Source organism: Lutra lutra, chromosome 12 (assembly GCF_902655055.1).
Source record: "Lutra lutra chromosome 12, mLutLut1.2, whole genome shotgun sequence".
NCBI classification, from domain to species: Eukaryota; Metazoa; Chordata; class Mammalia; order Carnivora; family Mustelidae; genus Lutra; species Lutra lutra.
In genome coordinates this window covers 46,114,683-46,141,355 of record NC_062289.1, presented here as the reverse complement: position 1 = coordinate 46,141,355, position 26,673 = coordinate 46,114,683, and the positions used below count along the sequence as shown (strand labels likewise).

Below are 26,673 nucleotides of genomic sequence, written 5' to 3'. Positions count from 1 at the left end.
ATAGTCAATTAACACATATTTTGTTATATATATTATATACTGTATTCTTACAATAAAGTAGGCCAGAGGCAATAAACTATTAGTAAGAAAATTGTAAGGAAGAGAAATACATTTATAGTACCATACTGTATTTACTGAAACAGTCTGCATACAAATGGACTTGAGCACTTCAAACGCGTTGTTCAAGGATCAACTGTACAGAGGTAGGGTCTTCTCTCCAATGAATGGAAGTTTTATGGGAGCAGGAGTTTGTTACCTTTCCATGGTTGTCTCCCCATAACCTAGGACACCACCATAGTAGATGCACAGTAAATGAATGATCAAAAAGTGAACACATTTGTGAATGAACAATTCTCTGAAGTTCATAAAATCATTCCGTTTTTTACCCAGAATCCTGCTTACCGAAAAAGTCTATTCACTAAATAACATCTATTGAAGAAGACCGAGTGGGGAAAAACGTGATGCTGTTTTGTAACTGACAGATACAAGGCATGGATGTTGTCTGGGAACGTCACAATGTCTACCGTCACAGTGGCAGAATTACGAGGCTTAGAGAAGGCTCTGCCTTTGGTCAGTTTCATGGGCCCCAAGTAACTGAATTTGTGGAAGCTCTGTGCTAAAGGGTACTAGCAGCAGCAGGCAGCTGCATCCCGACCTCAAAAGCCACCCGCCGATGCCCACCATGCCGTTAATGTGCCAGGAGACTCACAACATTGATCATCGGAAATCACACTACTGCACAGAAAGGGGAAACATGCTTTAATTTTTTCTGGGTGACACCAATTAAACAGTATTTCCTTTTATATTTTATCTTCTGATTCCCCTCCCCCTCTCTGTCTCTCTTAACTCATCTCTTGGATTTTTTTTTCCCCAGGAAAACTTCCTCAAAAACTCAAAACAAATGTTCCAAATCTCAGTGTAGGTTTACACCCTGAGAATTTGTTATTCATGAAGCAGGCCTTTGAAGTCTGATTTCTCAGGATTGATGCTTTATCTTTAAACAGTGAACATGCATATGGGCTCAAAGGGCCCTGACAATCACTTAGGAATAGCTCAGACATTTGTGTCTGGGCAAGGTCTCCCCTACACAGGGAACCTTTTGTAAATATTAGTTACTAGAACCGTAACACTAATAGATGTAGTTAATAATTATCACAATGTGCCAAAACTGCACAGTTTGCTCCCTGATTACAATATTAAATTGCTATTGAGCTGTGGTATTCGCTTCAGGCAATACTAGTAAGAACCCCCCAAAGACCCCGGCTGGCCTCGCTGTACAGAAATGGAAAATGTTCCACGGCACACAATGCTCAGGCAGCAGTGGGCTTTGCCAGAAAACAAACACAAAACTCAGACAATAGAAGGAAAGTTTTATCAGAGCTGAAGTGTCCTTTCACTGGGGAACTGTCATCTCTCAAAAAGAAAAACACGCGCACACCTGATAGCGGCTTCCAAGGCGAGCCATTACAACGGGCGCAGCTCCCAGGCTTGGTTTTATTTGTATCTGATCGCGTCTAGAGATAGGCCGAGCCAGCTCTGAAACGTAGGGGGCCCCTCAGAATGCCGACAGGCTGCTCTCCCAGGGAGCGGGGAGGGATTTTCCTTTCTCACACACCCCCCTTCTCCCCCTTCCCCCACAGGTCAAATGGGGCAGGACAATAGGGCAGAGTGAAGGAGAGCCAAACTGGAATTGAATTGAGAGGTGTCATTAGCTCCACGACCACACAGTGAAAAGCAGACACAATGAGGGCCCCTGTCACAGGCGGCGCACACCACCCCTCCTCACCCCTGTCCTCCATATTTGCAATTTCAGAGACCCACCGTGGGCAAATGGGCACTTAGCAGTCGGTGTGCAAGTAGAGCCACCCGGCGTGTCCGAAGAGGAGGCTGGTTTGCCCCCCACCCTGGGATACAGAAGCATATTGGGGTACGCCTACCACTGAGGCTGAACTCGGTATGTGCTGCTTTACAGGGATCAAGGCTCCTGAAGGCAGCACGGTGACGAGAAGAAGGGACGATGGCTATGAAGCAATTAATTAAAAGAGAATCAGCAGGAAGGATGCTGCTTGTGCCTTGACCCCATCAAACCAGGCAAACCTGGAAAGAACCAGCAAAATGCTTTTGTGCCAAGGAGGAGAGGTTACACTGAGCCATCTGTAGTCCCCTCAGCAGCAGTGGCGACTCTGGCTGTGCAAGCAGATGCAGTAAAGGATGTTCCTGCCACAGGGGACCCAGTGCACGGTCGCTCCATCCCTTGCCTTCACGCAGCCAGGCTGCCTGCTCCAGATAACCAAGGTGTGTTGGGCTGGGGCCCCCCCATGGCTAGGGAGGACAGTCTGGTGTGAGCCTAGAGCTCAATGGGCAATTCAAGCCACCACATCACCTGTGACACCAGGAATCCCCAGGAGAAATTGGGGGTGGGGGGCACGGCGTGGAGGTGGAAATGCTTATCATGCAGAGTCCAAGCAAGAAGCCCAAGCATGTTGACTCTTGGCAAACCTGATGGACAGTGAACATAAAGGGCTTGTTATTTTTTTTTAAAGTCTTTCCGTTCTCTTTATTTCCAAAATACCTGTTCATTGAGATTTTTTCCACATTAATCTATCCTTAAGAATGCCTCAAGGATGAATAAGGTTCTTACCTGTTTTCAAAGCACCATTTGACAGATGAAGAACGTGAGTCTCAAAGAGCTTCAGTAATCTATCCGTGGGGTATGTACTGGAGCTGGAATTACAATGCCCATTGTCGAACGCCTGAGTCTCTACTCTTCCTGCCTCCGTTAAATCATTTTGCTGAGGTATTATTAGCTTGAACTCGAGGATCTATTCTGAGATGAGACCTTCTATATAGATACCCAACTTTCTATCGATTTCTTTTCTTCTTGTAGAGCTTTTGGGAGGAGTCACAAATGGCGCTGCTCATATGTGCTCCCTCTGCCCCAAACCTCCATCCCCACATAGGCTTTCTTGAAAATCATCATCAGGAGCTACTGGGCATGTTTGTTCCCTTCAAATTCACAGGGTCGTGAAGGTGGAAAAGAGACCAAAAAAAAAAAAAATCAAACTTCCCATTGCTTATTCTTTTTCGTTAGGCTGTGCTTGGTAGCTGACATTGACTTGTAAGGTCCAGAATGTAGCAGATGAAATCATGTAAACAAGACTTTCTTATCTCCTGCCAACAGGAGAATGATGATTGGGACAGCAGCTCAGGAGACCAAGCTGCCTACCACTAAAGACAGCCAGCCACTCACTCGGTCGGTCAGTCAATCAGCTGGTCATGAACTGGTTCTAAGCATCTTTTGTGTATTAGACACTGTGTTAGATTCTAAGGATAAAAGATAAGAATGAATAAAAAACAGAGGCAGTAATAATAACACAGCAGCTAACATTTATTGGAGGCTTATTTTGTAAGATTTCATATGCATTAGTATTATCCCGACTTGATGCACAGCATGGGTGTTCACTCGCCCAAAGTCACGCAGCTTTGTAAATGGTGAAAATCAGTAAGGATCTTGTATTTATCTTTGAGGGATTTATAAAGAGTAGACTAATATGAAAAAAAATCAATGAACAAGTATATTTTCGGAAATAGAGAATGGAGAGGCTTTTTAAAAATATATATATAAAGTCCCTTATGGTTAATATCCATTAGACTTGCCAAGCACCAGAGACTGGGTAGCTTCTACAGACCAGAAATTGATTTCTCACAGTTCTAGAAGCTGGAAGTCCTAGATCACAGTCCTGGCACAATCAAGTTCTGTCTGATAAGAGACCACTTCTGGGCTGCAGACTGCTTGTTGACTTCTCACTGTATCCTCACACGGCTAGCTCTCCAGAACTTTTTTTACGAGGGCACTATTCCCAACCACGAAGGCTCTGGCCTCATAATCCATTCACCTCACAAAGATCCCACTTAGTATCAGCCCCATGGGGGTTAGGATTTCAACCCAGGAATTTGGGGGAGACACAAACATTCAGTACCTAATGAATGGAGTATGAAAAGGGAAAAATAGTAACACTGCAGTGGAGTCATCTGACAGGCTCCACCATAATCAAGTGGTCAAGGTCAACATCACCAGAAGTAAGTCGTGCAGATCCCATGTATCCCTTAATATAGTGTGCTAAGGGTACTTTAATTCACTGCACAGGGCTTTGGGGAAATTTAAATAAAAATATGCATGTAGAGAACTTAGGACAGAGCCTCTCACACAGAAATTCTAATTGATCACTCTCTATAATGAGTTCTGAGCAAAGTGAGGAAAAAGACTTGGACCTCCAAATGCATTCAAACCTTAGTTTTGCAAATAGTGAAAGTGGATGGGAGAAGCCTGCTTTAGTTGAGGTTGCTGTGGGTTTTCTACTCCTCCTAGCTCCAAGCCACCTGACACATTGAGATCCACAAAGGGAGAATAACATCTACTACTTCAGGAACACAGAAACTGACCTTTCTCCTCCTTCCATTAGCCATAGCGAGATAGGCTCCTAGAATGTTCCATTTCCCTTTGTTGTTCTGCTACTCACTGCAGTTGGCATTCGAGCTGTCTTTCCAATCTTAACGTCCTTTTTAAACTGAGTGCATTCTTCGTCTCTCGTGTGTAAGGCTAAATCCCAGGGCCTTCCTTCCCTTTGTTTCCCCTTCTCTCTCCAGCCCAGATATTTATCTTTCTTACTGATTCTTGCATATTCTCTTGGAGCCCCCCCATAAGGAAAGAAATGAAGTCAAGGATTTCTTGGTGGGTCTGAAAAAGGCATCCATTGCTCAAACTAGGCTCATCTACCCTCTATTCCCTAAACTGGATAATCCTGCAGCAGGAAATACCTTCCCACCAGACAACAATTAACCCGGGAATACACACAATCTGTTGTTTCTCTCCCTATTCCCAGTTGGTGTGCCCATCTCCCCTCCCTATCTCTTATCTCCTTTCCTTCCATAAATTTCCCAGGAGCTTTCCATGGGGGGATAAACAACAGCTGTATCCCCACCTCCAATCCCTGTGCTGCCCTGAAACTCATCTAATTCTGATTACATTTTTCAATGCTCATCTCTTTAGATTTCCTTTCTCAAATCTGTCCTAAAAGTCTATCATTAAAATAAATACATAAATAAGTCTATCATCGCCATGCCCATCTCCAAGCTTTTTTTTTCCATTCCTCACCCATAGCACTAAGAAGACCCTCACATTAGGGGCTTCTTAAGTCCCTGGTGACCCTCTGAGATCTTGCAGTCCTTCTCTGTTGAATCTCTTTGTATCCTAGGCACTCCCCAGATTTAAGAGCTTTCCTAGATCCCCCTGTGACAAGCAAAATGCCTGGCCGTATTTCCTTTCCCTTTCCCACCAGTCTAGCAGAGGGGCTTATCAACCCCTTTGGAGCAAGACTGAACTGTACTTCTTCCAAAACAGTCCAGGAGGCAGACATTCCAGGACACGAAGAGACTCAGAGGCCACAGACCAGTCTTTACATTAACCATTGACTGACTCCAAGGTCACTCAAGTACATCGCTTCTCACCACCACTTTGTCCTAGACTCTGCAAAGACTACTACTTAACGTTTAGACATTATTCACGGGCTCTACACTTCTGCTTGTGAGATGCATGCTTTCAAACACCACACACCATGGACTCCCTGTGCTTTGAAGGCAGCAGGCATGGAGGTCTGGTCCACAACTGGACCATTGCTGCCAAGGGTAGCAGCTGGTGGATGCGCCCTGGTCCTCTCTATAAATTTCCTGAGCTAGAAATGGTAGGTTTGAAATGATTAGAGATATCCAATTATGGGAGGTAAGTTTTATCAACTGACCTCAAAGATCAAGCTACCACAATTTTTGAATACTTGGCAAGCACTGTATTAGCCATATGTTGTAATGAGATAAAATTTATCCTCTGGGAAAAATACATTCAAATTTTAAATGTGACTTAAGAACAGTAACTGTCCCAATATATTACTTCCTTCTTTCTCTGGAGAGAAGGCATGACTGAATCATCAAATATACAGTGGGATTTCACAGGGTGTCAGGCTTGCAGAGAATTTGGCCAAGAGCCTTCTAGAACACCTGGACTCCAGGATCTCAGCCTATGTCTTCCTTTCAAGATCTCTCTTATTCAGCCTCCAAGACCCAATCTTTCCTTATGATCTAATGGATCTCATTTTCCTTCCTATCTGTCTAGTTTTGGCAATTCAATCTCAAATTTTTCTCAAGAAAATTCTTCTCTTCCTTCAGTCTCATAAAAATGACTTTATTTTTCTTTCAATCTCCCACTGCTCCTGTACCTACTTTCTCGATGAAAACCTGCTTTTAAATCTACCCAGTTACTCCTAGGGAGTCTTAACAAACCTGATTCCCAGAGACCTACATAGGCTTTTTAATTTTCTTTTATTAAAAAGATGAGATTGCAATAATTTCATTGAGTTTTTCTTCCACCTAACTTAAGAGGATGACATCTATGTATTACAAGGACCCATCCTTCTTTACAAATTCATTAACAAAATTCCACCTGTGTCTGAACTCCAGGTTGGTCCCTTGCAGTCCACAATCATGATAGGAGGTTGCATAATTAACAGGGGAAAGTCAACTTGAGACCATGGTGGGTAAGGAAGGACACTGACTTCAATAGCCCATGAATAAGCCACATGATACCAGGAGAATGGTATTGCCACTGGTCCCACTTTGACCACAGAACTGGTTACAAGTCGAAACAAGTTAAAGAACAGGATTTGAGGCAGCCAATCAGTGACTGCTACCAATCACTTTACAATTTAAAGACTGGAACCCCATACATCAATGTTCCTAAGTCTTGGCCTGCAGAGAAACATGCAAAGAAAACAAATATGTTTTCACTTGCCAATGTCAAAAAACCTGTACAACCAAAAGATGCTTTTGTTTTATATCCAGTGCACCTGCTAAGTTCAGAAACAGCAAGCCCACTCTCATAGCCTGTGCCGAATGAAAATGGACGTGCGCATGTGACTGCTAGCAATGAAGCAATGAAGATGTCACAAATGATGAAGGAAAAGCTGAGTGACCAACCCTTTGTAAAACCTTCTTCAAAAACCACACCAGCAGTGCCTTAATTTCCTTGCATCATGTTTAGGTCCCCAAATGGATGTCCTGTGTCCAGTCCTGAGATTTCCAGACTTTATATTATACAAAGGAGTTTGAAGAAGGCTACTAAATTTTCACATCCTCTCCATTCTGAATTCTGAATCAATTTAAGAGTCAAAGATCAAAACACTGATTTTTTTTTAAAGATTTTATTTATTTATTTGACAGAGAGAGATCACAAGTAGATGGAGAGGCAGGCAGAGAGAGAGAGAGAGAGAGAGGGAAGCAGGCTCCCTGCTGAGCAGAGAGCCCCATGCGGGCCTCGATCCCAGGACCCTGAGATCATGACCTGAGCCGAAGGCAGCGGCTTAACCCACTGAGCCACCCAGGCGCCCAAAACACTGATTTTTATCACCAACACAAAGAATGAGACATCTCAGTATCTACTGAAAAGGAACAAACTCTAGTGCATAACCGTATGTGATCCATGTCATCTTTATGTATGTATGTTCGTATGCATGCATATATGCATACATGACTGGACACCAGGGCAGCCTTTTTACATCAACCCATCAAGTCTGGATTTTAGCCTCTACACATGGGAAATTTGGAAAAACAGAGTAGATAACTAACTAGGCAGTCACTTTAAAAGATTATGGCTCAACTCCTCCCTGGCTGGGCACAGAGTACTAAATAAAAAACAAATATACACAGGTAGCCATGGATAATCTATGAACCTCACCCACTAGAGAAATAGTGGGAGAGGTTTCTTGCTAGCTCACCATTCACATATATCTCCCATTTCCATTGCAACACACCAGTGAGAGGTGTGGAGAGCAGAGAAAGTTATTTTCCAATAATACTATGTTCCTATGTATGGTAGCTTAACAGATGTATAACAACAGACTAGAATTTAGTTGGTACAAACTGGTCCTTAATCCAAGTAGCCAGGTTACAGTTATCTCTGATCACGCACGGGACTTCAACCTATGCCTATCCATACAGCCTAACTCTGGGATCAGAAAACTTCTTAAAGGGTCAGATACCAAATATTTTAGGCTCTTGGGGCCATATAGTCCTTGTCGCAACTAATCAACTCTCTTGTTGCAGGGAGAAAGCAGCCAGAGACAATACGTACATGAATGACTGTGGCTCCATTCCAATCGAACTTTATTTACAAAAACAGAAGAACATAATTTGCTGACCCATCGTCTAACCTGTTAAACAGGACAAAGCCCCTTCTTTATCTAAGTAATTTGGTGCAAACTGCAAGAAATATTTCCATGGCCTGGGACTTCAACATCCTTTACTCAGACCATCATAGTGAACTTCCAACTGATTTCCGGTAGAAGCTACTTCCCACTGATTCATCTCATGCACTCCACCATAGCTGTACCTCTACAATTCAATCTTGATTCCCTAACTACCCTACATAAAAAACTTCCCATGTCTCCTAATTTTTTCAAGAAGGAAATCTAATCTCTTCATCATGGCTTACAGACCATTCTCTATCTGGTTCCAAATTACTCGTGAAGTCATTCCTTCATATACCAGCCTCCAGCTCAACTAAAGTGTCGAATATTTTCAAAATAGGCTATCCTCTCCTATGTCTTCAAATCTTTTCACATACTACATCAGTCAGAGTTATTAATGCCCACTGCCAAAACAAACAAGCTTAACACAATAAACATCTATTTCTCTTTCGTGTGAAATATGATGCTGGTCAGAGGGCCTCTCCTCCATCTAGTGACTTAGAAATCCACGTTCCCCCCATCTTGTGACTCCTCCATTTCAAAATATTACTACCAAGTAGAGGCATACCTTGGACATAATGCAGGTTCAGTACCAAACCACACCAATGAGGCAAGTATCGCAATAGAGAGAGATGAATTTATGGTTTCCCAGTGCATACAAAAGTTATGTTTACACTGTACTATAGTGTAGCAAGTGTACAATAGCATTAGGTCTAAAAAATGCAAATACCATAATTTAAAAGACTTTACTGCAAAAAAATGCTAACCATCATCTGAGCTTTCAGCGAGTCATAATCTTTTCACTGGTGGAGGGTCCTGTCTCCATGTTGATGGCTGCTGACTGGGGTGGTGGTTACTGAAGGTTGAGGTGGCCGTGGCAATTTCCTAAAATAAGACAATGATGAGGTTTTTTTCTGTAGCATGTAGTGCTGTTTGATAGTATTTCACCCACAGAACTTCTTTCAATACAGGAGTCAACCCTCTCAAACACTGCCTCTGCTTTATCAACCACATATATGGAATATTCTAAATCCTTTATTGCCATTTCAATAATCTTCACAGCATCTTCACCAGGAGTAGCTTCTATCTCAAGAAACTATTTTCTCTGCTCATCCACAAGAATCAACTCCTCATCCATTCAAGTTTTATCAGGAGATTGCAATTCGGTCCCTTCTTCAGGCTCCACTTCTAATTCTAGTTCTCACGCTGTTCCCACACCTGCAGTGACTTCCTCCACTGAAGTCTTGAATGCCTCAAAGACATCCATGAGGGCTGGAATCAACTTCTTCCAAATTCCTGTTAATGTTGACATTCTGACCTCTTCCCATGAATCACAGACGTTCTTAATGTCATCTAGAATGGTGAATCCTTTCCAGAAGGTTTTCCACAGTTTTTCAGGTTGCCCTGATCCATCAGAGGAATCACTATTATAGCAACTAGAGCCTTACAAAATAGTAAGACTTGAAATAATAAGATTTTCAAGTCCCATTATTAATAATATAATTTATTATTCAATAATTAATACTTAATTATTTAAATAATAAGACTTGAAAGTCAAAATTACTCTTGATTCATGGGCGGCAGAAAGGATGTTGTGTGGGCAGACATGAAAACAACATTCATCTCATTACGCATCAGAACCCTTGGGTAAGCAGGTGCATTGTCAAGGAGCAGTAATATTTTGAAAGGAGTCTTTTTTTCTGAGCAGTGGGTCTCAACAGTGGGCTTAAAATATTCAGTAAACGATGCTGTAGACCGATGTGCTGTCATCAAGGCCCATTGTTCCATCTATAGAGCACAGGCCTTGTAAATGTAGCAACATTTTAGGACCTTAGAATTTGGAGGATGGCAAATGAGTATTGGTTTCAACTTAAAGTCACCAGCTGTATTAGTCCCTAACAAGAGAGTCTGCCTGTCCTCTGAAGCTTTAAAAGCAGGCATTGACTTCTCCTCTCTAACTGTGAAAGTCTTAGATGGTGTCTTCTTCCAAAAGGCAGCTGTTTTGTCTACAATGAAAATCTGTTTAGTGTAACCACCTTCATTAATTAATGTTTAGAGCTTCTGGGTCCCTTGCTGCAGCTTCTCCATCAGCACGTGCTGCTTCACCTTGCACTGTGACATCACAAAGGCAGCTTCTTCCCTTAAACCTCATGAACCACTGTCCACCAGCTTCAGACTTCTCTCCTGCAGCTTCCTCGCCTCTCTCAGCCTTCCCAGAACTGAAGAGAGTCAGAACCTGGCTCTGAACTAGGCTTTGGCTTAAGAGAATGTTGTGGTTCATTTGATCTTCTACCCAGACCACTCAGACTTTCTCCATCTCAGCAGTAAGGCTGTTTTGCTTTCCTGTCATTGGTGTGTTCACTGGAGTAGCATTTTTAACTTCCTTCAAGTACTGTTCCTTTACATTCACACAAAGTGGCTAACTGGTGCAAGAGGCCTCGTTTCTGGCTTCTCTCTGCCTTTGACAAGCTTTTCTCACTAAGCTTAATCATTGTTAGCTTGTGATTTAAAATGAGGAATTCCTATCACTTGAATACTTAGAGGCCACTGTAGATTATTAATTGACCTAACTTCAGTATCAGTTGTGTCTCAGAGAAAAGGGAGACCTGAGGAGAGAGAGGGGGGTGGGGAATGGTCAGTTGGTCAGTGGAGCAGTCAGAACACACACAGCATTTACTGATTAAGTCTGTCATCTTATAAGGGCATGGTTCATGGTACCCTAAAACAATTACAGTATTAACTCAAAGATCATTGATCAGATGGTCACTAATCGTGAGGAGCACTAAGTAATGTGTGGACTTTTCAAGTCACTGTTGTACACCTGAAGCTAATATAATGTTATACGTCAACTCTACTTCAATATATATATATGTATATACACACATACACACATACATACATATGATGTTTTGGCGCAATTAGGCAAACTGAAACTGGATTAGGAATTAGATAAACATTATGCTGGTATCAAAAGGCAGAGATTGATAAATGAAAAAGTAGATTACAAAGCAACATGTGTAATATGATCTGATTTTAAATTAAAATGCACAAGCATTTTAACACACATATATGTATGTATAGGTATATGCATATAAATATAATAATGCATAAAAAGATCTGTAAAAATACACAATGCTTAGTATAAATGTCTTGTGTTTTTATCATTCTTATGACCTATATTTTCTAATTTTCTACAAGATTCTTGCAATAATTACTTTAATCAATTAATTAATTAAGAAATCTCTTTAGTAATGGGGTGCCTGGGTGGCTCAGTCTGTTAAGCATCTGCCTTTGGCTCGGGTCATGAACCCAAGGGTCCTGGGATCAAGCTTCACATCAGGCTCCCTGCTCGGTGGGGAGTCTGCTTCTCTTCCCAGTTGCCTGCTTGTGCTCTGTCTCTCAAATAAATAAATTAAAAAAAGAAAAAAGAAATCTCCTTAGTAATAATGGAATGACTTGACTGCTTTTGGTGATCTATCCAAGAGCTGTGAGAATTTTAATAAATGTGAGAATTTGATTATTTTTTTAAAAAGTCACTGATCACAGATCTCCATACCAAACATAATAATAATGAAAATCTTGAAATATTGCAAGAATTACCAAAATGCAACACAGAAACACGAAGTGAGCAAATGCTATTGGAAAAATTGTGCCAATACGTTTGTTGGATGCAGCGCTGCTAAAGACCTTCAATTCGTAAAAAAAAAAAAAAAAAAACAATATCTGCAAAGTGCAGTGAAGCAAATGCAATAAAATGAGGTACGCCTTATGTGGCAGCAGGAGAAGAGAGAAATGGGCAAGGCACACTAACCTTTAAGTGACTGGGATACTAAGCAATCCCATCCACTAAGACTCAGTCACATAGATCCATTCCAACTGCAAGAAAACTGAGAAATGGAGGGGTGCACTTGAACAATTAGTGAGTCCAAAATCTCTGCCACATACACATGCTCCTTGCTTCTCTTTCCACTTCTTCTCTTACCTGTCTACTTTCTTTCCTAGGAAACACCTTATCATCTTCCAAACTCTGATCAAATGTCACCTTCCTCACTTCTTCAGATAGTATCTCCCCTCCCCTACACTGCCTTAAGTTTTAACATAAATATCTACTGTCCACATATTATCCCCCTTTACAATAATTTGCCTGTACACCTAACTCCCAATTCAGAACCCAAGAAGAATGTCTTCCTCATCAGTGACTTCTCACCTCCCAGCACCATGCCTGGCTCCTATACGCACACAGTACATATCTGATACGTGAATGAAGGATATGAGTTCACCAACAAGCGTTATAGAAGGATTTGCCCATGAAAGCAAAAAAACAAAGAGGATCGACTTTCTCGTGTGCCCTTATCACTGTTCTGAGTTATTAGTTAAGGATGAAACTACTTATGGTAAAGGAGCTCTCAGGAAATGATGATCCCTGGACCAAATATATTAAAGTGGAAAACATCTAAAAGAGCCACATGATCAAAGGGTACCCTGTAAAGTTTAAAACGACATAATATTTTGATTCTGAAAGTGGAAGACTTGAAGAGTTTCCAGTTGGGAACAGGCATTGTTGCTGAGATGTGCTGTCCGCGGCTTTCCTCTGAGAAAATGGGAGATGTAGACAGTGGTGCAAATATTTCCAGGCGGCCGGCCAAGTTAGTAATCCCAGGCCTGTGTGTGTGTCGTGAGACGGACTGGCCTCTCTCAAGCTGACATTCGAGTCCCCTCCCATGTCTGATCATGCCTGTCTTACAGCTTTAAAATAAAATGGCCAAATTCAGAAAAAGTCGGTGGAGTCCATCCTATTTCCAAGGCAGAGAAGTCTTGGGTACTGGAAAAGTCTCTACCTCGAATTTCCGGTGGCTTGCTGCATTCTGACTGAGGTTAGGTAACCATAACAAAAAGCAAAACGAATGACTTCAGTGAAAAGTTGGCCCGGGGCAAAGCCAAGAGGTATGATATTTCTTTTGGATTACAAACAACAGAAGCACTTAAACTGATGTCGTATTGTTCAGAATTCCGGAGATAAGTGTAATACATTTAAGGACTTCTAAAAAATGTTTTCAAGCTGTTGATACTTCAGTTGAATGGTGTGGCTGCCTGGCTTTTCTTCCCTCCCCCCCCCCCCCCCCCCCCCCCCCCCCCCCGCTCCGAAGAATTCATTAAGGAGTCTTAGGAATCAGGGGCTAGTGTAGAACAGCTGCCTTTGCATCGGTGCCCTGTGGTTCATACGCTCAGCATCTTCCTGAGAGGATCTAGAATCATATTCACTGTGACTCTCCTAAACACGTCTCTCAACGAAACCCTGCCATTAGCACCAAAAATTCCAGCAGACTGACTAGCTGTGGGCAACATCTCATCTCGCTGACAAAATCTGCCATCGGCCTCGATTAGTCCAGAGAGCCTGTCTCATCAGGAAAGCTCCATGACAAATCTACTTCTGGCGCCAGTGTGAAAGCACCGCCATGAGGACCACAGTCAAAATACATTTGAGTTCTGGACCCGTGTGAAAACTTATCACTGAAGTAGACTCCTTGCTGAGGGACAGGAGCTGCCCTGCGCTGAGGGTGAAAATTGGTTCCGTGGGGGAAAGCTTCAAAGCCGTTTCAGCCATTAAAATGTGACTGGACAGATCAGGAAAGCAGGAGGGGTTGAAGCTTCATGTGGGGACGCCGTGGGGAGCTGGTAAAGAACTCGCTCCAGAAAATGGCCAGGCGGCCGGGCATTCATTCTCGGGAGCAAAACCATCGGGGCCAGAGCCTCATTACCGTTCGGTTGTCTACCTTACCAATTACTGGTGTATTTACCCTGTTCGGACTCACTCCATGTCAAAAATTAATAATGCCAATGTGGACTGCCGGTCTGAGGTGAGCTAAGGCTTGCTACCCCAGAAGGAAAATAATGATTCTATAGTCTTGAATCTGGAAAGCACTTTAAATGTCTCAGAATGAGAAACAGAAGCTGCTGGAAAGCTTCATGAAACAAGCATGCTCACGCTGCCACATGCGGTAAGAGGGGCTTGCCCCGGGGGGTGGCTCTCAAGGTGCGGTCAGGCCAGCAGCAGCCACATGCCCCATGGACGTGTTAGAAATGCAGAGTCGAGGGCCCCCACCGAGACCTCCTGGTCCTGAAACTCTGGCCGGATGGCCCAGCAATCTGTGTTTGAGACTCTGGGTGATTCTGAAGCCAGCTCAAGTCAGCCAACCACTGCTCTGCGGGATAGGAGGGATGTTCACAGACAGCTGCTAATTCAGCCCCCACTCAACTGATGACCTCCAGGGATCCTTGCCACCTCACTGTCCTTCCATCTTATTCCATCTAGAAAAGGGCTGTCATGTCAACCACTGTGGTCTCAATCCCGCTGCCTCGCCCATGCTCCTGGCCGGATAATCAGAACAACCTGTGCTGAGCCCGTCAAGTTTCTTCTCCAAAAGCTCTAGGGCTGCCAAGATGTACTCTGACCTCATTTTATATAAATCTACATCCTACAGAGAACGGTTGTTTTGTTCTGTTTTGGTTTTTTTGTTTTCGTTTTCGTTTTATCTTCAGCTCTCTCATTCGGTTTTGTTTTTTAATTTGCCCTGGGCTTGGGTGTGGACAAAACTAAAAGGGATGACAGTGCACCTAGATCAGGGGTTGGCCAAATCCAGCTCCCTGCCTGTTTCTGTAAATAAAGTTTTATTGGAGCAAAGCCACACCCACTCATTGCATACTGTCTAAGGTCAACTTTCAAACTACACCAGCAAGTTCGAAGACTTGTGACAGAGACCCAGAGACCGGCGAAGCCTCAAATATTTACTCTTTGACCCTTTTCAGAAAACATTTTCAGACCCCTGACTAGATGCATAACCAGCCCACACTGAATAGGAGCTCAGAACAAGAGCCGGCAGGGAGGGGGTCCTGAGCTGGAAGGAGTGGGGACTTCATGGACGAGAGCGGAGGGGCCTCTGCGGGGAGAGCACAGTGTGCTGGTGCCCGGGAACCCCAGGTCTGAATGCAGGGACAGGTACAGGGTCCCAAAGGACCATCTAACTTGTTAAAAGTCCTTCTGATGATTCTGCACGAACTAGTCCACGGACCACACTTTGGGAAATGCGGAATGACCTGGCCATTCAGAAGTACAAAGATAGAAGCATACCCTGGTGTTCTTATAAAGCTCACCAAATAAAATCTGGTCTAAATCCCCACAGTTGCAGCTGTGACTTTTCTGTACTTTCTAACAAATTTGGCCCAGGGGTGGGAGGATAAATGTAAACTTCCAGGCTAGTTCAATTACTTTAGCCTAGAATGTGTGTGATTTCTCATTTAACATACTTCTCTAAATTTACACTGCTAATATTCCAACTCCATAGTTGTAAAGATAATTTTAAATTTATAGAACCCAACTTCCAAAAGACCAGAAAGCTAAACGGAGTTTTAACTTATACCACTGCATAAAAAAATCTTTATTCCAAATGAAACCTTTAGGAATTTTGGAATTAGGAAGTTCTAATCTCTCAAAAATGCAGATGGGCAGATGGCTTGCACATGTCAAGGGAATTTTCAGGGTATATTGAAAAAAATGACTGATACCTCTATGGTAACAAAGGAAATTTCAAAAATTGTCAACTTTATAAACAAATGCAAAATCGTTTAGAATTCCAGAATTTGTCTAAAAAGAACTTCTGTTCTATAACGAAGGTATTTTTAATGTTTTCTTCTTATTGTAAAAACCACATAACCGTATTATAGAAAATATACAGAACAGTAAAGAAAACCTACCCGTGATCCCATCATCCTAACACAATCACTGTTACTAAAAAGAAAAAACCAGGGGGTGCCTGGGTGGCTCAGTCGGTTAAGCATCTGTCTTCAGCTCAGGTCATGATCCCAGGGTCCTGGGATCAAGTCCCGCACCCAGCTCCTTGCTCAGCAAGTAGGCCTGCTTCTCATTCTGCCACTGCCTGCTGCTCCCCCTGCTTGTGTGTGTGCTCTCTCTTTATCTCTTTCTCTTACTAACAAATAAATAAATAAAATCGTTTAAAAAATAATAAATTGTTGAAGAGCTAATAACACCTCAAAGGTTAGTGATAACAGGTAATCAAGACCCAACTAAGTATTAGTTCCTCTTAGTATTATCAACATGCCCTCCGTAAAGCCCTCTCCTACCTCAGCCTTCAAGATCCACTCCTATCCCTTTCTTCTGTTCTATTCCTTCTTCCCGATTTCTCCTTCTGTCTTCCTTTCTTAATTGATAATAATATAATTAGAGTTGACATTTATTGAACCTTGTGCTAGGCACTTTACATGAATTATTTCATTTAGTTCCAAAAACTCTGTGTGTAGATACTATGATACCCTCATGTCACCAATAAGAATCTGGAGATCATATGACAAATTGTTGTTATGGTCCCAAATTTGGTCACAACTCCCTATATGCCTGTCTGTTCAAGAAGTACAGTCTGCATCTCTAAATCTTCAATCTAGGCTTGGTCAGATGACTTGCTTTATTCAATGAGACAGTATCAACTGTGATAGACATCAAGGTTTGAAAGATACTTTCTCATCAGCTCTTACCTTCTCTTGCTGCTGGGAAATTTTGGCCACTGTGTAAAGAAACTCAGGATAGTTTGTTAGGTGAAAAGAAATAACATGGGGATGGGGAGTGTCCCACCTAAGGCCCCAGACGTATGTGTGAGACTAGCTGATACTATGAAGAACAAAAATAAGTCATCCCAGTTCAACTCAGCTGAATTGTCAACCCATCAAATCATGAACAAACACATGGTGATTTTTTAAGCCACTAAATCTGGATATTTTGTTGTACAGTCAAAGCTAACCAACACAAGCAGTTTGCCCAAAGTCACACAGGCAGGACTAAAAATCAAACCTAGGTCTTTACTCTAGAGCCCAAGTGCATAACCCCATGTTATACTGTGGAACTCCCATGAATCTAGTCAGTACCATGGGCAGAGTCAGTGCTCAAAAGTGATACAGTGTCCCCTTAAAGATAACAATAATAATGAATTATCTGTCAAGATGGGCCCATCCCACATGTTGCCATTAGTAGCTCATTTCTAAATTCAGACCAGAGGCACCTGGGAAATAATTAGCTGCAGTGTTGCTGTCCTCCCATAACAAATTTGAGGGCAACTCTTTATTTTTGCTAAAGTTAAACAGTTTGTGGCAACGAATGTTACTTATACTTTTCTAGGAATAGAAATGTATTTACTTTTAATCAGTTGGGGACTCATTAGTGAGGCTGTCTTTATCTCCCTGAGCCTTTGCCTTCTTAGCTTGGTTTTGGGGGTTTCTTTTTTTTGGGGGGGGCCTCTATTAGTGTTTTGTTTGTTTTTGACAGAACTCCCTGAAATAAACTCTAAAGGGTTGAACAAATCAGAAGAGAAACAATGTCAACTGCAACATAAGAGTCAACCCTATAACCTACTTCTTTTCACGATCTTTCCCTATGCCTAACAGAATAACTGATTATTGAAAGTAAAAAGCCTATTACCCAATTAATCTCGAGCTGTATGAAGCATTAATCTGGTGATGAACTACTAATAATGAGAAATTCTGGAAAAGACTATACACCAAAGCATTTCTCAGAAATACAAAGCCTTTAAAATATTTTTCCACAATATATTAGACTCTTAAAAGATCTGTAGATGTATGAATCAAGAAAATAAAATATTTTGATGCATAATAAACAGAGGTCATATAGAAAAGCAAATTTAGAAGAGATCAGTTGTAACTTTTTCCTCTTATTTTCCCCACCTATAAGATCAGTCTTGCAAAATTTCTTTGATGGAATGAACAGCAGTAGTGTTTTCAGATAGTAGGCCTTAGAAAAAGTCTTTCTTCGAAATTCCAATGTTTCTTAAGCAGTTACTAATTCAGGGTGTACCCAGAATTCTACCATCCACCCCCCACGAGACACACACACACACACATACACACACACACACACACTTTCAGTGGCATCTGTCACCTGCAGACCGAGCTTGCCCTGGTCCCAGCCTGATTAGAGGAGCCAGTTCTGGTGGTATAGTGGGAGGTCTTCCTCACCAGTAAATTAAGTGTAGCATAGTCAGTAGCTCTGGGCTCATTGTCCAGTGTACTTTGGAGATGGAGTTAGGCAACCAAGCACTTCTGGGAGCATCTGGTCAGGGATTCCCTGCTTATCCCCTGTGTATGCTCTAACTAGCCCTTTTCCCTGGTTTCTGGTGTCCGGTTTTTTCCTCCAGCTCTCAGGAAGGAACTACAGTCTAACCCTGCAGCACAGCTAGGAGGCTGAAGCCTGGCCTCTCACTGGGCTCTTTATCTCCGATTTACTTTTGCATGACCTAGGTGAGCTCCCATCAGATGGTAAGACCTGCCATCTCCCAGAAGTCTTTCTCTTCCCATTATACCCTCTCCCTGGCCTTGGATTTTTATGCACATCTGCCAAGACATAAGTATGTCTAGCCCACTGGGATCCAGGATGCTGGACAGTCAGTCCTTCCCTGGGAAGAAAGCTGGGACTGGCTCCGTGGAAATTTCCCCTGGCTTCCCGCCTGTGCGGGTTCCAACAATTCTAGACTCATCCACTTCTACATGGCCTAGAAGGGAAATGTTGCACCATTCCAGGGGGGGAAAATCTATTTAGAAACCCTAAGGGCCATGAAGATAGCTTAAAGTGAGTGAACCACCCCAGAATGTCATTAAAAAAAAGAGTATTATTTAGCCCTTGCTTCCTTATTCAGTTTTCTCTGTCAGTTCCCAAGAAGGAAAGGCCATTAGGGCAAGGAAGAAACTGACTTTTTTCCTTCTGGATTTTGACTCAAATTTTTTCTTCTGGGTCCTTTCCCATCACGTGCCTATTTGCCTCTCCAGAGCTCCTTCTGCAGCAGCACACACGAGGAAGTAACAGCTTCGTGTGGAATCTGCACCACGTTTCATTATAAAATTCCATCCCTTACATTACCTCCAACTCTCGTGTATCTAAATGAAGGCCATAGCTTCCAAGGATTTACTCATAAAATTTGTACCTCATAACCAGATTGCATGGCTATTTTAAAAGGAGATCGTTGCATTGTTAGAGATGAATCCATTTTTCTTACCAAGTTTCCTACCTTTTCTCAGTCTCCGTTAGAAGGAGAAGATGAATGAGATCAGCTTGGCTGCTGAAATACCCAATCCCACTAACTGTTTTGGCGGATTCTTTACACCTCAAAACCCAGAACCTGGTACCTCTTCCTCAATCGTAAACCATAAAATACTCAAGAACCCGTGAGCATCTTTGCTTTTCAGTGAAGTGTACCTTGGCACTGTCAGAAACTCTCTCTTAGAGACAAATTTTCTTTTAAGCTCTATTTACATGGAAGGAAGCGCCTTGGGCAACGTGCTGTTGGAACCCATTCAGTACCATGTTTGCCTGCAAAAGGGCATTTACTCTTGACATTTTTGGAGATATTCATTTTACAACCCAATTTTCACACTCAAATAATCACCATCTGTGTTGTCCAGTTTAAAACGATGGTGGAAGGCAAGTGCAAGTTATTTCCCCCCTTCATTTTGTTTTCCTTCCTTTCGTTTATCTTGTTTTGTGTTAAGTGGCAGCAGCATAATTAAACTTACTCTTCCCTTTCTAAGTCCTGTTGCTTTCTACAAAAAGAGGCAGGGAGAGAGAAAGGGAGAGGAGAAGGGTACCTGATAAAGAGTAAAATCCATTCAACCCCCAGCAAGATTTTTGTTGCAGAATATTATCATTATCATGACTTCAACATTATCATAATTTTGGTGTGGTGTTGTACCACTTTTGTTGTGCATTTCACCTGAATCTGCCAAGTCAGAAAGGAACTTCACTCTTGATCCCAATCTCAGATTCTTTAATGTCTGAAAGTCAAGTTAGTCTATGTATTATATTTGGTTTATAACTCAGTGCACTTTAAAAATACTGTGCTCAAATGGCATGCAAATTTTTTAATATTCCTGGGTTCTCCTACTCTGAGGAATACATCTCCAAAGGAAGAAGCAACAGATACCCTAGAAGCCTCTAGAGTTCTGTACTCTTCCTTTTATAACATATTAACAACGATTTGTTCTTACTTCCTGTTAAGTCCTATTATAACACATACCATGTTAGTTTTTATCTACTCCTAGAGGGACTGGGCCTCTTTACATTATGTCTGGCACTTTCAATGGGCCCCATAAGCCTTTATTAATTGAATTAAGTCAATGAATGAATGTTGACTTTTTTTCTTTTTCTTTCATAAAAGGGAATCTGAGCTCTGAGCCCATCATCCCATAAAAATCTCCATCACAAGAATTATTACCCCTCATAAACTAAAAAAAAAAAAAGAGAGAGAGAGACCACTCAAAATATATTTTGTATAAAAGTCAGGATGGAGGGAGATAAACCATAAGAGACTCTTAATCTCACAAAACAAAATGAGGGTTGCCAGGAGGAGAGGGGAAGGGAGAGGGTGGTGGGGTTATGGACATTGGAGACGGTATGTGCTATGGTGAGCGCTGTGAAGTGTGTAAACCTGGTGATTCACAGACCTGTTCCCCTGGGGCTAATAATACATTACATGTTAATAAAAAATTTTTTAAAAATTTTAAATCAGAATGGAGGGTGTCTGGGTGGATTGGTGGGTTAAGCCTCTGTGTTCAGTTCAGGTCATGATCTCAGGGTGCTGGGATCGAGCCCCGCATCAGGCTCTCTGCTCAGTGGGGAGCCTGTTTTCCCCTCTCTCTCTGCCTGCCTCTCTGCCTGCTTGTGATCTCTCTCTCTGTGTCAACTAAATAAAGTCTTTTTTAAAAAAAAAGTCAGAATGGTTCCCTGAAAAAATACATTTTTTATATCAGAGTTTATTTTGAAAAAAAAAAAAAAAACTTAAGTGTGGAAAAATAAGTATTCTAAGCAATTACCATGAAACTTTCCCATCTCAGCTGGTTTGACAATATATAAGGCTTGGTCTGGTCAAGAATATTTTTCAATGGATTTGTGTTCATTTTTAGATGGTGTTAACACAAGCTGAACAAAAAAGAGCAAATACAAAATTCAGTCTATTACCACTCTGCGTGAGGTGTTCCCAGGACTTGGGGACCATCACACAGTAAACAGGTATTACACCAAGGTGGGCAAGACGCAGATGGAAACCGTGTGGGCTGGGAGCGGAATAACACAGTTTATCTCCACAGGTGAGAGCAAGTGCCAATGGGAGTAAATACTGTATGTCTCTAAATTTAAACCAAACACCTATTAAGAGCTCTGCTTTGATCTTTGTTGGAGGAAACACAAAGATGCCGGACAGCCGGAATAAGTAAGTACCTCTCTGTTCTCGGAGAGGCCAGCGTGTTTTAGACCACAGACTACTCCATTTTGACGGACCCTTGTGTGAGCACATCTGGAAAGATAGAGCAGTTTAACATCTGTGCTCCTGAAAATTAGAGTTATTGTGGAAACCACATCAGTGACCACACATGGGTTTCTATTAGTAACCCACGTGACTTACTTTAACTATAATTTTTACTGTCTTAGACCTAGGTTAGGATTTTCCTCACAAAAGCAAATTCCCATGACAGATATCAGGCCTCTTCTGTAGGTCCTGGCTAAACCCGGAAAGTGTACAAGATCCACATTCACTGGAATTTGTAGCAGCCCTTCATTGGACACAAGCCAATGCCTCAGTTCATAAAGCTGAGAATCATGCTCCGCTCGCTCCGGATAAACGTGCAGCACATAGACTTGCCACATCTACCTCTACCATCTCTACAACAAGAAGAACATCAGAGAAGACACACTGGTGCTCTCAGATTTGAGAAAGCAGATTCATATCCCAAAGAGGGGCTCCATTTGCCAATTTTTATACGCCATTTTAATGGCAAGATGAGGCAACGGTAAATCAGTACAAACATGAAAATGAACACAGGCCCTTGAATCACGGTCTGGCGGTCTCAGTGGCCATCTAGGAGGTTCTCCACCATCCTGGGCCATGAATGTTCACAGAAAAATATCTATGCTCTTTTCTCAGATGAATGATTAATTCATTATAAAAATCAGGGGTGGCTGGGTGGCTCAGTCTTTTGGGCATCAGGCTCTTAATCTCAGCTCAGGGTCATAAATTCAGGCTCCCTGTTGGCCTCCATGCTGTGTGTGTGGAGTCCACTTAAAAAAAAAAAAAGTTATAAAACTCGGACACCATCCTATTAGTGTATTAGGGGGATGCTGGCCAAAATGATGAATAAGCCCCCAAATTTTAGTGGCTTGACACAGTAAACCTTATTTCCCACCCACCTAACAATCCGATGAGCATTTTCTTGGTCTTTTGGGGGTTTTCTTCCACGTGGGGTTTAGAGATTCAGGTCCATCTGTCTTGCTACCATCCCCTAGGCCTTTTTTTGGAGGCCTCTGCTTCCAGCCAGTGGAGGAAGAAAAGAGAATTGTGAAAACCTATCTACTTCAAAGTCTTAACCTGAAGGAGACTATATATATCTACATATGTCTATATATAGATACATAGAGATATATCTACATATACATTGATATACTCTTTACTATATATTTATATATACCCTTTACTCATGTTTTATTGGAGAAAACAAGTCACACCGCCACTTGTGGAAGCAAGAAAAGCCAGACAGTGACAACTCCACATTATCAAAGGAGGGACGTCCAGCCGCAGCAACATCTTCCTAGGAACATCACCAAAGGCAAGGGAAGCAAGGGCAAAAATGAACTTTTGGGATTTTATCAAGATCAAAAGCTTTTGCACAGCAAAGGAAACAGTTAACAAAACCAAAAGACAACTGACAGAATGGGAGAAGATATTTGCAAATGACATATCAGATAAAGGGCTAGTATCCAAAATCTATAAAGAACTTAGCAAACTCAACACCCAAAGAACAAATAATCCAATCAAGAAATGGGCAGAGGACATGAACAGACATTTCTGCAAAGACGACATCCAGATGGCCAACAGACACATGAAAAAGTGCTCCATATCACTCGGCATCAGGGAAATACAAATCAAAACCACCATGAGATATCACCTCACACCAGTCAGAATGGCTAAAATTAACAAGTCAGGAAATGACAGATGCTGGCGAGGATGCGGAGAAAGGGGAACCCTCCTACACTGTTGGTGGGAATGCAAGCTGGTGCAACCACTCTGGAAAACAGCATGGAGGTTCCTCAAAATGTTGAAAATAGAACTACCCTATGACCCAGCAATTGCACTGCTGGGTATTTACCCTAAAGATACAAACGTAGTGATCCGAAGGGGCACATGCACCCGAATGTTTATAGCAGCAATGTCTACAATAGCCAAACTACGGAAAGAACCTAGATGTCCATCTACAGACGAATGGATAAAGAAGATGTGGTATATATACACAATGGAATACTATGCAGCCATCAAAAGAAATGAAATCTTGCCATTTGCGACGACGTGGATGGAACTAGAGGGTATCATGCTTAGCGAAATAAGTCAATCGGAGAAAGACAACTATCATATGATCTCCCTGATATGAGGGAGAGGAGATGCAACATGGGGGGTTGAGGGGGTAGGAGAAGAGTAAATGAAACAAGATGGGATTGGGAGGGAGACAAACCATAAGTGACTCTTAATCTCACAAAACAAACTGAGGGTTGATGGGGGGAGGGGGTTGGGAGAGGGGGTGGGGTTATGGATATTGGGGAGGGTATGTGCTATGGTGAGTGTTGTGAAGTGTGTAAACCTGGCGATTCGCAGACCTGTACCCCTGGGGATAAAAATATATGTTTATAAAGCTGTAAAAAAAAAAAAAAAAAAAGAAAGAAAGAAAGAAAGAAAGGATGAATACCCAAGTTTTGTAGCAACATGGACGGGACTGGAAGAGATTATGCTGAGTGAAATAAGTCAAGCAGAGAGAGTCAATTATCATATGGTTTCACTTATTTTTGGAGCATAACAAATAGCATGGAGGACAAGGGGAGATGGAGAGGAAAAGGGAGTTGAGGGAAATTGGAAGGGGAGGTGAACCATGAGAGACTATGGACTCTGAAAAACGATCTGAGAATTTTGAAGGGGTGGGGGGTGGGAGGTTGGGGGCACCAGGTGGTGGGTATTGTAGAGGGCACGGATTGCATGGAGCACTGGGTGTGGTGCAAAAATAATACTGTTATGCTGAAAAAAAAAATTTAAAAAATAGAAAAAAAAATCAAAGGAGGGACGTCAATATTATTTTGATAGACCATCTATGCTACTGGTTTCCTCATTAATTCCCAAGAAATTTAACTTTTGGTGGGGTCATTCGGGGGCAGAGAGGAAGTAGACTCTAGGCTTGGTACACCCTCCATTCCTCCACCCACAGAATGTCTCGGGGACCAGATTCATTTGGAAACTGGTCGTCGAAGTAATGCTTCAAAAAGTGGTCAGATGTCCAAAGGTACCTTTACCAATTTCTGTTGGCTGCTCTTCAGAACTCTGGAGTAACTGCTGTAGCTACGGTTATGCATTTTACATTGTTCTATACCTGAGCTTGGACGCTCTTGAAATGAATGCATCCTGCAAATAAAAAAGGGATCATTAGTTATTGGTTCAGGGTAGCTATAAAGGAAAGGTACTTGCTTTTACTCATTTCCACAAAAGAGCTTCTCAAGCCCTAATGTCACTTGGCCCAATTAAACATATAAATGGCAAGGGGCCAAGTTAATTATAGCTCTAGGGACTTGGACTAGGCCAAGCTAGAAACAGAGTAACAAGAAGAATGGCCAAAGCTTACACTTTGCTTTGAATCCAAACAAAGCCTTTGCCTTCACTTGCCCTTAAGGGGAATATTCTGATCTGGATGTAAGGTAGAAGCGTCCTGAAGAGCTTTGGCTCTTGATCCTTATTATGGAAAAACTGGATGAATATTAACCAAATCTGAAAAGAGGGCGAGCTGAAATAAGACTCATTATAGGGTTCTGAGAGGCAGATGCAAAATGTTAGCCATTCCAACTCTTTATGTCCCACAAGAAAGGTCACAAATAGTTTCCAAGCGATCCACTCTCCTAGGAAAATCTCCTAGGAAAAGTGCAATGATATATAAGGGATATTTGCATTTAAGCAAATGCTGATCCTTTCCATCTGGCTAGACACTCTTAGAAGGCGTCTTGGAAGTTCTGCCCCTCCCCCCTTCTGCTAATTAGGCTGCTCTATGCACCGAGAGCTCTGCCCTGGAGGAGTGTCAGCAAAGCAGTCAGTGCGTCCAGATGTGGACACTTCCTTAAAGGTGAAGTACAACGGGGGGAGAAGATTAATCTGCAATGCACTGAAGTCAGACTCTGGGTAACCCAGCGATGTGTTAAATGAAAAGGAAAAGTTGCTGTTGAATTTTATCTCCAAGTGGTGTCATTATTTCCAACTAACTTACTCCTTCAGGCAACCCAGATAGTTTGTTTTCCTGAAGCCCTTTTCTCGACGTTGCACACGCCCTCCTCTTGCTAGACCCTGGAGAGGAATGACAGCAGCTGAAAAAACATTCCATCCCGGGGAAAAGGAAAGAAGGGCTGGTGATTACGGAGCGGGTAAGGCTGGCAGGTCGTCACACGAGGCACGGAGCTCAGGCTGCATCCGGGAAAAGAAAGGGGCCCGAGGTTGGGGGCAAAGACCGAGTTCGTGGTTCTGCGAGTCACAGAGGGTTAAAGTTCAGGGAGGTTTTCTCCGAAAAGCAGAAAATAAAATTCTGAATGCTATGTATCGTGTAGCTAGAATGTGGTATTTCCTTCCACTTGTTAAATTGGGATTTTTGTTTTATGTGCTTTGGATTTAACTCCTGGGTGCTCTCTGCTTAGTTTAAAAGGGTTTCCATCTCCACATTGTCACACATGGAAAAAATATACTGAGGCAGTGCGCCGTACATCGTGACTTTTATTTTGCTGTCAGACTGCAAGTTACAATATACCTGTGTGCATTAAAGACTCAGGGGCTTTAAAAAGGGAAAGGATCCCTTCATACGCCATACAAAGAGAGCTACAGCCCAGGAGGGAAGAGCTGGAAACAACCACCATCTTCCCACCTCCATCAACCACACAGCCCAGATTTTGGCAACTGTTCAATTGCCTGTCACTACATTCCTCTCCCCCAGAAAAAGGCCACTTATTAAAAACACAACTAAGAAAGTTTTCAGCCAACGGCATGGACTGATTTGGGGTGCATTCCAAAGACATACTCGTCACATTTAGTATTAGGTGTCTGTAAACTTTGAGCTGCTCTATGTCCCCTTTCAGGACCACCACAGTCCATCCTCAGTGGGCTGGTTCCCCATGAAGCCAATGGCAGACTTGTCTGCCAGCCACAGAGATGGGTGCTACCCGACCCCAGACCAAAGCCCTAAAGCTCACCATGTGTTCACCACCTGAGCGAATGGGTCCACAGAAACGTGGCATGCCTGGGAC

The 26,673-nt window shown here is 42.4% G+C and overlaps 1 long non-coding RNA gene across 1 annotated transcript; it reads left to right on the top strand.

The window, feature by feature from the left end:
* The first annotated feature begins 10,352 nt into the window (after positions 1 to 10,352).
* LOC125082677 (uncharacterized) lies at positions 10,353 to 21,568 on the top strand. Its single transcript, XR_007122037.1, has 3 exons — positions 10,353 to 10,618; positions 21,270 to 21,375; positions 21,453 to 21,568. It is a non-coding gene; the product is annotated as an uncharacterized LOC125082677 (long non-coding RNA).
* The last annotated feature ends 5,105 nt before the right edge of the window (positions 21,569 to 26,673 follow it).